Source organism: Lactuca sativa, chromosome 5 (assembly GCF_002870075.4).
Source record: "Lactuca sativa cultivar Salinas chromosome 5, Lsat_Salinas_v11, whole genome shotgun sequence".
Lineage (NCBI taxonomy): Eukaryota > Viridiplantae > Streptophyta > Magnoliopsida > Asterales > Asteraceae > Lactuca > Lactuca sativa.
This window is the reverse complement of record NC_056627.2, coordinates 277,792,701-277,805,016: the sequence shown is the minus strand read 5'-3', so window position 1 is coordinate 277,805,016 and position 12,316 is coordinate 277,792,701. Positions and strand designations below refer to the sequence as shown.

Sequence of the window (12,316 nt, the reverse complement as noted above, 5' to 3'; positions counted from 1 at the left end):
AATGATAGCACAACTCATCGACTATTCCAAATTTGAAAAGGAGCTTTTAATGCCATTTTTTCCAAGCTCCTCATCTCTAATCATCTTATTAATATCATTTTTAATTTTTTTTAATACAATTGATCTTTCATATACTCAATTATGCATCAACTATAACAAATTTTTGCAAAATAATGACTACAAAGCAAATTCAAAAATACGCATGTTCAAATTTTAAGAAGTTTTTAATAATAAATTAATAATCGTAATATCAATAAAGAAATCAGCATTATTTTTAAGTTTTACATATATTCCTAAGATTCACAAGATACAAAATACACTTTTCCATCTCATAAAACCAACATTTGTCAGTTTAATTTTATAATCATAAACGAAGCCAACATTTATCAGTTTAATTTCATAAACAAAGACAAATACAATCCATTATTAAAATTGTATACAAACTGTATTAAAAATATATCATTTCAAATTGTTCACCAAAAAGACTACAACATTTACAAGTTCAAACTTGCTTCCAGTTTTAGATTTTTATCAAGAAACCAAAAAAGTAAAAAATCAGCTTCATTGCTTATCTGGAATCAACAAACAGCAACTCAAGTTCTATAAAACCTGAAATGAAAAACAAATATGTATATACTTTATTATATAACACCTGGTAAATATTAAATAAACTCTAACTCTCTATACATGATAAATAACCACAAATCTATGTACCTTGAGATAAACATAAACTTTAAATTTTACAGATCTGATAAGAATAACAAACAAACATGGAAAAACAAAATACAGATATAAAATTTTGATATAAAAGTCGAAATTTAAGAAAACGAACCCAAGAAAAAGCCTAAAAATAACTTGCAGACTTTACCTCTTGGCGTGTGTGCTTTTCTTTTGTTTTGATGAGATTCGAAAAAAAAATGTGAAATGGGATAAAACATAGATCGACACAGATCTGACTCAAATATGAGAACAAAATATGTTCTTCAGCAGAAACTCATATCTGCAACATACATAACACAAACACAAACATATAAGATGTATGGTAAATAAAAAATGATTGCACATTGCAAAATCAAACAAAAACATACATCCATCTTTATCCTTCATTACAAGATCTTCATGCATCTGCAAATAATTTCATCAAAAACACACAAATTCAAGTTCATTAAATTTGAAATTTTACCAAAATAAATCAATAAAATTATTATGTAAAATAAATCAACAAAAATCATAAATATGACTATCAAAATCGAAAGCCAAAAAAACGACAGATGTAATCTTCAGCCCCCAAACATAGATCTATTCGGAAATCATTTTGAGTAAAAACAACAAAATAAAAACCATACCTAACATTCAAACACAGATTCATCGTAACCCACATGCAGTTTTTCGGTTTAATAAAAACAAGCTCTAAATGAAACCCAAAATCGTTAAAAAGAAAGAAACCATACCAGATGATTCTGCCTCTGAATCTTCGGGGCTATATATATCTAAGTTTTCCAAGTATGGTCGAGGGTTGGTTTTGCAAAGCAGCGGCGATGAAAGTGAGAAATCGTGAACGCAAGTTGAATATTGATGGGGGGGAGAAGGTAGAGAGAGGCATAGTGCAATGATGATAGGAAAAAGACATTGATTCCAGATCAGCCGATAGAGTTAGAGAGAAAAGGAGGAGGCGAAGGTGAATGGTGGTGAGATGAAGTGCGACAGTGGTGAATGTAGATTGTTCGATAGAGTGGTATCTTGAATTGGGTGGAGATGCTATATAAATTGTATCTGGTGTTACCGATTCTGCTGCAATACTCGTTCAATTTGTTGAGTTATATGGCCACGTGACAGCTTTTAATTTAAATTTCAAAACTTATGTTGACTCATTCTAGTAAAAAGTATGATTTTTTTTAAAATTTTAAATCCTCTATATTGGGTAAGATAAGATATATGTTTAAATGTTTCAATATTAAATTTACATTTGTATTTAATGCATTGTATTTTATAATTTGTTGATAAATGTTTGTACATTGAGTTTAAAGGTTTGGACGTCTTAAATCTATTTTTAGAAATAGCAAGGTTTGTATAATAAGATAGTATATATATATATATATATATATATATATATATATATATATATATATATATATATATATATATATATATATATATATATATATATATTTCATCACATATGATTTATGTGGAAAAAATTTGTTTTTGTACTTATAATTCATATGTGATTATATATACGAGAACAATTATTGAATCGAGAAAACAAAAATGAATTTTTTTCGGATATACGTGATTAGATAAATTTAATAGCTTTTCTTTTTCCACCAAGCTTCACCACCCACCACCACCCCCACCTCACTACCCACCACAACCACCACTACCCACCCCCACTACCCCCACCATCACCACCCAACACCCATGACTACCATCCCCTCCATTACCTACCACCCATTACAACAACCACCGCCTACTACAACAACTACCATCCCTTTTCATTTTTGCCTTCTCGATTCAGTAGTTGTGCTCCTCTACTTAATCACATGCGATTATACATATAATCGCATGTGATAAAATACATGAGAGAAACTATTGAATCGACAAAGCGAAAATGGATTGTGTCCACATAAATCATATGTGAGTAGATTCATATAACCACATGTGATTAGATGTATTTAATCAATAAGATTAATATGGATAAATATTTGTTTTCGCGATCTTGATTCAATATTTGTTATTGTCTATATAATCACATGCGATTATATATATCTAATCACATATTATTTATATAGACAAGATTCGTTTTTTCCAAATAAAATCATATGTGATTAGAAACATATAACCACATCTTACTAAATGTATTTAATCACATATGATTAAAGTGGAAAAAAAACAATTGTTGAACTGAGAACGCGAAAATGAATCTTAGCCACATAAATCATATGTGATTATATTTATTTAATCACATGTGATTATATGTATCTAATCACATATGATTTATGTGAAAAATATTCATTTTCGAGTTCTCGATTCAATAGTTGTTCTCGTGTATTTAATCACATGTGATTATAAATATTTTATCACATATGATGTATGTAAATAAGATTCAAACTCACGTTCTCAATTCAGTAGTTGTTATCATGTATTTAATCTAGTTGTTATCATGTATTTAATCATATGTCATTTTATGTATTTAATCACATACGATTAATATGGACAAAGAACAACTATTGAATCAAAAACACAAAAATGAATCATGTGCATACAAGTCATAAGTGATTAGATCATATAATCACATGTGATTTAATACATGAGAACAATTAATGAATCGAGAATGCGGAAATGAATCTTGTCTGCTTGTCACACTAGAGAACAAACTACATTCTGCCTTTCATTGTTCATTCTACCGGATTAGGGTATCTGTGAACAATAACATAAAACAAGTAATGCCTACATAATAAGAGAGTTAGTGTAATTCATCTCCTTAAACTTGAAAATTAGCTAGCATGAGCTTGGATACTTTCCTTTCTGAGAACCTACACAACAATTATAATATTATATGGCTTGTGCTTTGTTGTATTACTCTTATAAAACTTATGTACATATTTCCTTATTTTCTCTTTGATTGTAGTGCTCTGTATGGGATCTTTTTTCTTACCTTTCAACCCATTCTTAAATTTCGATAAAATAATATTAGTAAAGTTCCCACTTTTATATTTTTAGAAATATAAATATCTCATTCTAATGATTTTTTGTTGATTTTATATAAAATTTACAAGTTAGTATTTTTAAGTTGTCACTTTCTGGACCACTCAAGAGTCTTGGAATAAACTGTAGCAATATACTAATTATTACATCATTCCCTTTATATATGGGAAATGATACATCCATATCTAACTGTAGGCTTTGGAATTTTGGTATTTGGAGTTCTGATGAATTTATTATGATTTTTTTGAAGACAATGCATGGAATCTGTGACAGCATGGACCAACTTGAGAAGATTGCCAATTTTACCCCTCAAGGATTTGGAATTTCGAAATGTGATTCAAAGTTTGAAGAAAATAAACATACTAAGATTTACATAAAACTAAGTCTCATGATTTTTAGGTGTTCTTAATGACTTACATGAATTTTAGAAGTTGGAGGACAAATGTGGAAAAATTGATCATAATAACTTTTAAATCACTTTTGGTGTTCTATTAAGGACTTAATGGTTACGCCTTAAGTTTATCACTTTTAACATGATTGTTTGTTACTTAGTAGGCTATTGAGATGTGAAATTTAATTTAACCTAAGGGCCATAATGATTGGCTTAATTAGGATGCAAAGTTAAGTATTTTCACATAAAATGCCACTTTTACACTTATTAGGTTCTTTCAAACAATATGACAAACACCTTGTGTGCATGAAATCCTATTGTGATCATCAACACTCTAATAGACTTCAATCCAACCCCTAGATCTTACTATATTCATTTATCATATGAAACAAATTAATCAAGAAGCAACCTAAGAGATTCCACTTTTGCTTGATGATTTCTTGATTCCAAAGCCAATATCAGGACCCAACATGAACAAATAGAAGATAATAGTTTCCAAAATATGAAGTTACCATGGCAGATGGAATGGGCAACGAAATTGGTTATTGGCCTCCAACAAATTCCTCTACAAATACAATTTCATATAGATATAGCAAATTGGTCAAACTAAATTATAAAATGAAATATTTCTTAATGAATTTATTATACAACTATGTTTGAAAACCATTAATTTGATAAAATATATATAAAAAAATAGGAAATGGAATTACATAGAATAAGGATAAGGAAGCATATCAATCAATGAGGGCAAAATGCCTCTATTGGCTCCTTCATCGACGTTCTCCAGGTGAATGAAAAAACAAAGCAACAACCCTGACTTCATCTCCAACAAGCTCGATACGAAGAGTTTTTGGGCAGTAGGTTTGCAGAATCGAAGACTTCACCGGTGGCGGATGAATATATGTACTGGAGTTTCGTGAAATCCAGGTAGCATTGAAAATCGTAGAGAGTTCGGCGATCGGAGAAGTGGTGAAGATCGACATCTTCAATTTGATGCATAGCTGCTTCAGTGTGTTATCTTCTATTTTCCTCTGTTTGGCTTGTTACGGGAATGTAATAACTTTAAGAAAATTACATATACACCCTTACTTCACTAAAAGTAACATGTTTGTTTTCCTATTGCTGATTTTTGTTCTCAAATATTCTCAAACCCATAAATGTTCTCATTTGAACATAGTTATATATATATATATATATATATATATATATATATATATAATATTTAAAATTGATATCCCACTGTGAGAACTGCTATTTTAAATCACGACAAGTGACCGCTATAAGATTTTGGACCGTGATAACTACATAGGATACAATAAAAAAAATTAAAATCCATGAGTCATTCGACAAAATATAAAAGTTGATTATATAAAAAACATCATCTTCAAGTTATATACAAAACATCATTGTCAAGCTATATCAAGAAATATAAGGGCGGGAGAGTTCCAACGAAGCATTATTAACAACATGAAATAGTAATGAACTTTCATTTTTGTTAATATATTGTCATTGAATTTTTTTGTATCTGATTTACCCATAAATTATTTGAAATTGTTCACATTTTACCTTTATGATCGGTTGTAACCGGCCATAAGGCTAAATTGTGAACAATTTAAAATAATTCAAATATAAATCAAACACAAACAAAATTAGTGACTAAATAAAAAAAATAATGATTAAATGTGAACACATTTAAAAGTTCGTTAAACTTTATATTATTATATTTCTATTATTATATAACTCAAATTATTTAGTAATTGGGTATGTCACAACAATTGAAGTCAAATGCTCCCTTGCGGATCTTGTCTAGCCCATAAACACCCCTCACGACAATATCTAATGAAGTTACCTCAATACACAACCTTGGATCTACTGCGCTCCTTCCTCACAACCTTATCCATAGGGTGAAGTACTAGAAGGCCTAAAGAAATAACCAACCTCAATCATTAACAGAAACATCCTCATGAATCTTCGAAACAGGTTACATACCTTGTTTGAGATTGAACATATCCCATCAACACGTAACTAAATCGATAAAAGTTATCTAGAAATGTTGCTAAGACTTTGGTCGGATCCATCCAATTACCAACCTTACCAGAACAACATGCCAAAAATTAGATTTTGCGCAGATCTAATATCGCGTCCGGAAAATTGAATAATACTGCCCAAGCTTCTAAAATTCCAATAACCAAGGATATCTTCCAAACACAAGCCAAACTTGATGATAGGTTGATGCATCCCATGAACTTTAACTGATACAACTCAAGACTTCCAAAGAATCTTCGCTATTGATGATGAACGAAATGACAATTGATCGAAGATGCATTGACATCTAGTCTAATGAACCAATAGACTATTGAACCAAAATCCATGCGGAGCCAAACTTACTCAACTCTGGAGTTGATTTACCAATCGACAATTGCCCAGCTTAGGCTATAAATAGCAATCCATTCAACGAGTTGGCAAATCCCTTAACAACCGATACTCAACTTGAGCGGTCCTAGCACCTCCTGATCTATTCATTGGCATCCCAAAAGGAACTGATGTCTAAAACGAACTCCTTAACCAACTACTTCCTTTTGTGAGACGACTCATATATTTCTTGAGCACATACATCTGATAGCCACTTGCTCTACACCCCCAACTTGACCACATCTCGAATTGAATTCTCGCATACCCGCACTGCATATACCTATGACCCATTCTTATGAAATCATAAACTCGAATAGATCGTTGATCCTCCAAGAAAAATACCCAATTCTCCCCCACTTAGGGTTCGAACTACCGCCAACTGGCATTGCAAACAAGACCGTATATACCAGATACATAACATCCCACACCCTTGGAATGTATGACACAATGCATATGATCTTCTAGATAAAGACCAAACAAACTTAAAGAGATTATGAATCTCCTATAAAGAACTCAGAAACTCCCCAATATTAATTGCCTCTAACATCAAGAATCCCATGCAGATGCACAAACAATAATTTTGTCCATTAAAAACACCAATTCTCTATCTAGGAACAAATGGACTACCATACATCTCGTCTTCAAATCCCCTACCATTAATTCATCGCAAGAATCATTCATAAATACAAGATGCATCATTCTCATAGTCGGGATACATAAGAGACAACAAAAGTTGTCGTTCCCGATTCACTTCCCTGATCACCTGAAACAATCAACTAGCACCTGTCCTGACTATATTCAAAGAGAGTAGACCCCCTAATCTCATTTCAAGGAAACCATACCACAAGGATACTCTTGTGCATTCCCACACTTCCATACTTGCTGCCAAAAACCGCAGCTACCTAGCCCCATGCTGGGTCTACAACCCAACTCTGAAAATGACATGGATGCTCTTTATTTCATTTAAACACGAAAAGCTGGAAGAACACAACCCTCGTTGTGGATAGTGACATCCCGATCCATCTACCAATCACTCAGCCTCCGACTGCAATCCTCGAGTCGATCATCATAATCGCTTCCTTCTCGAGTCCTACAACTCAATTGGCACTACCTCGAGAGAGGCCCTCAAGATCTAAAAATCAAATTACTTATCTACGTCTGCACCAATCAAACCCAAAATGACATGGCCACTAACGCCTAAACAATCATCAGACCCATCATCAGCCTAAACAACCATAACCGATAAATCGAATACGACAGAAACACATCGCAATGAATCATGGTGCCAAACCATATAATCTACCCTCAATCAGCTCCTTAGAATCCACAAAATTTTCCTTGATTCGAGTACGGATCCAGTGCTTTTAGTAGTACGGGCCCAATACTACCGACCGATCCAACCACATATACTCACTCTCAAACGAATACACACCACTAAAATAGCGCATCAATTCCTCTAAGGCACTTCCTAGGATTCCAACCTCACCCAGCCATCAGCTGTTAAAGAACCCCTATTAATATCAACTAACTACTTCATGAATATTGAATATAATTACATGAAACAAACCTTAAATAATCTTTCGAATAAAAGACCCAACCCTACAACGGTTGGACTCAGACAAGAGTTGCTCAATAGGGCCAAGTAAATCACTTTAAAATTATTTAACCTTCACCTCATATAACTTAACATATTTACTTAATAGTTAGCTCACATCAATGTGAGTCCCACAAAGCACAAAGCAAGCAACATTCGGTAGAAACACCCTAAAACATAAAGGCATCTTCCAAGTCACTTGCTACTACGATGCTAGGGACTTCCACTAACACTATCGATTGCCTTATGCATGAAAATTATACACAAAACAGGATCACAAAGACTATCAAATTGATGATTCTACCCTAAGATCAAAACCAGACAAGGAACATGAAATAAGTCCAAATCAGTCCTTTTAGGGCTATATAATCCTAATCGTATAAAAGTTTTAAAGCATACACTTAGTAATTCGATCAACATAGATTCCAAATCCAACATAGCATCCAATTCCTCTTAGGCTACAAGGCATCACAGATCAGGGCATTTTATCCAACATCTGAAACCCATACTAGCATGTAGTTCCAAAAGCTCAATCAAGAGGAATATAAAGTCATCTCTCCTAGCATTCTATCATGCAAATCCCGAGTAGATCCTTAGCCCTAATCTAGCATGTAATTCTCATATACTCATACCAAAACAATAAGCATAACACATGTATAGGTATTTTGGGAAATACTTACTTGAGCTCGGCTAATTGCATGCATCGTACCCCTTTTTACTTAATAAAAATATTTTTAGAAATCCGATTTCTTTTTCTTTTGAAAAAACTGTCATTTCCTCGGTTTGAGTTCTAACACACCCAGAAGTGTGCCCGAATCCCTCAAACCAAGGCTCTGATACCAACTCGTAACGTCCCAAAACCCAGAACCAAAAAGTTTGTTTTTATATTAAATAAACACTAGCCGAACGTGTTTATCAAAACCATAAGGAAACCATAGTGTATTAGAAATCATCCAAAATACATTAGAGTCAATAAATGTCACACCCCAAAACCGAGAATGGCGGAATTCGTTCTGGGGTGGAGGACGTCATGTACAGTATCATCACAATTGCATAATAGTAAAAACAAGCGACAACAACCATTGTATTAATATAGTAATTGTAAATATAAGCGTGTACAATTTGATAGACACCAAAAGTATAAACAAAAATAAAAGATGGTCTTGTATATAATCCATCTTCCCAAAGGCTGCACCAGAACTTGTATTTTTTTGACCTAAGAATACAAGTTATTTTGAAAACGAGTATCAGCATAAAGCTGGTGAGTTCATAAGAATTTAGTGTCGTTGCTTGTATAAAAGTGTTTACAATCATGTAATATAAAAGTTGTGATTAATGTTTGAGAATAGTAAAAATCCCTAGAAAATCCTATATTTTCCAGATTTGAGCATTTGTAAGTTTAACCCTTCGAGTGTGTAAAAGTATTTCCATTGAAACTGTCAGTTATAAAAATAAGGTAATAGATTTCATTCAAGTAAAGTATATGAGGGAAGATATTGCCGACTGGCTGTAGTAGTGTTGCAAACTTCAATTAGTAATATATGTATATATATTCACTTCGGGAAGTTAGTTCAGCCTTTAATTCTTAGTGTGTTAATTTGAGTACGAATGTAATTTCTCATGTAACCAATCTTAGTGATAGTAGAGTATCCGATGACCTTCCCGGTCACACGTAGTGTAGTGATGTTTCGTCACCCCTAGGCCTAGTCGGCTCAGACTGTAGTTAATAGTCGGGATGTAATAGTGTCTGTCCTGTATAGATCTATACATGTAGTGGTTGCTTTCCCTTCGGGAAGCTCTGGTTACACAGTGTTTACACAGTAGAGTGCTGTATAGAGAGATAGTGTGTCATTTTCTGGATTAGTGTATTTCCTTGTATTATAGTATAGTAAACTTTTAGTATAGTATATAGGGTGTTCTCCTTAACATGCATTAGCTTGTAATAGTGGTAATTATAGTGAGTATCATAATGATAGAGGAAATGAGCAGTAGTCTTAACTATACCTATTATAGTTAAATAGAGTGTGGGATTGCATGCCTTTGATTGACAAAGGTATTGAATAAGATGAAGACTTTCATATCTAACACAAATATATATGATATATAATTAAGAATTCAACGACAGTCGGACGGATAACAGTATACCCTAAGACCCCAATCAAACAAGAACAGGAAGTAAGGCGAGCTATCGGTCCTAAGTCCTTCAAGTCTTACTTATATAAGTATATTGGTGTAGATATAGTTTAAAAGAAAAGTAGTTTAAAATAGTTTGAAAATAGTTTAACAACAATTTAACTTAGAAAATGCGTTTGATAAGTATTTAAAACAGTTTTGTTGACAAGTAGCTAAAAGTATAGAAAATCCTTTTTGATTGCAAGTTATAAATCACGTGTGATTTGATACTATAACTTGTTGTATTTTACTTGTATTCCCCCCTAAAACATTTAAAAGAAACATTTGAAAGGTTAATTAAGGTGTATGAACTCACCTGCTGTAACAACCCGATATTTCAACCCTTTGTAATGACCTAAAAAGTCAAGAATTGTAACCACCTTGGAGTTAATAAAATTAACTTTGATAATAAAATGACCAAAAAGTATCTATTTAAATTCCTACTATGTTTAATATCATTAAACCGAGATCGTACGTAAAAAGAATGTCCAAATCCGGCTTCGTATATTGAAGTTAAGATTTTTCCAAGTTCGGCTTAGCAGCAGACAGCTAAAAACTCGAATCGGAGATCGAGTGACTTTTGGCCGGAATGACCTAAACGAGAATCGAATGTCTCGACAATGGTATTTCAGCGGTAAAAAGTCTGGCAAAAAAACCGACGTCAGATAAAGAAGTTATGAATTTTTAAAGAAATTCCTTAATCACGATATTTTATAAATAAATAATAACAATAATTTCATAATTTGTCAACGGAGTCTAAACGAAAGTTGTAGAGCATAGTCTCACCTACGCGTGGATATAAAGACCATCGAAAACGGAGTTCGTATGAAGGAGATATGATTTTTTTTTAAGTTTATTAAATAAATTATATATAAATTTAATTCAAAAATCTGGTAATATCTGAAGGAGGAGTCAGCGTCCTCATCCGAGTTACGCGCTGCGTAGCCTCGTACGCCCCGCGTATGCGAAGGCCTTGGTCTCGGTCCGTCCACGTCGCCCCTATGCGAAGCTACCCCCTCCCCGTCCCATCCGAAGCCGAGGCAGTCGAGGACTCGGTCATGCATGACGTACGCGTACGCGCTGCGTACGAGCGTACGCCCCGCGTACCGAGGCGGTTCAGCACCCCTATAAATAGAGATGCGAGGGTTCCCGGGAATTTTGCTCATTCTCTCTCTATTTTCTTGCGTTTTGCCTCGTTTTCCGTGCCCGCACTACCCCGAAGCCCTGATCATTTTGCTCGAGTCCCGAAGATCGATTTTACTCCTGAGAATCCCGAGAAAAATCCGTTTCCCGAGATGAAACTCTGCCCGATTTTCCATCTCGCTATCTTCAAACTTTCAAGTGAGTTCATACCCCCTTCAAACACACTTTAAATACATTTTAAATGCTTTTATACTCTTTTAGGGGAGGAATACAAGTAAACATACGGTTATTATCGTGTATTTCATAAAATTTCACTTTACTCGTTTTTATCAAATGAATCACTTGTGATTTAGTACTACTATGTGAAAACTCTTGTCATACTTTGCATGCACTAGATTTATACAAAGTATTTAGTAATTCCAAAGTATCCTTCGTTGCTAAACTGTTTTATACATTCTAAAAAACTTATGATTTATGCTTTGTCAAACATTGTGAAAAAGGATAAACTTTGCACACAAAACTATTACTTTAATACAGACTTAGTTGAGAATCCATGAGACGTGTACATCTTCAAATACTGCCTTTTTATTAGAAGGTATCGCTACAAGTCCTGTCTATAACCAGAGTCTCCCGTTCGGAGAACGTGTCAAATGTGTATAGATCTATACGGGAAGTCATGATCCCGCGCCCTGACTGTTAGCTACAGTCCTTCCTTTGGGGTGACAGTTTGTCATAACGCTACGACGCCTGAAGAACGTCGCTACATGCATATTATGTTTAGTATGGTTATAAAACTCATCGGATATACAATTATTATAGTACTTCTGATTGATGAATAAGTAGCTACTAAAGTTATTCATTATCTAACAAACTGAAATCTTTTGATAGGTTTATTATAT

General features: G+C 33.4%; 1 long non-coding RNA gene across 2 annotated transcripts; it reads right to left on the bottom strand.

Annotated features, from left to right (window-relative positions):
- Positions 1–390: 390 nt before the first annotated feature.
- LOC111904490 (uncharacterized) lies at positions 391–1,791 on the bottom strand. 2 transcript variants are annotated; one of them, XR_002854561.3, is made up of 4 exons: positions 1,452–1,791; positions 1,089–1,125; positions 715–1,000; positions 391–609 (listed from the first exon to the last, which is right to left on the bottom strand). It is a non-coding gene; the product is annotated as an uncharacterized LOC111904490 (long non-coding RNA). The 2 variants fall into 2 exon arrangements; XR_002854560.3 differs by having other exon boundaries at positions 391–1,000; positions 1,452–1,788.
- Positions 1,792–12,316: the final 10,525 nt, after the last annotated feature.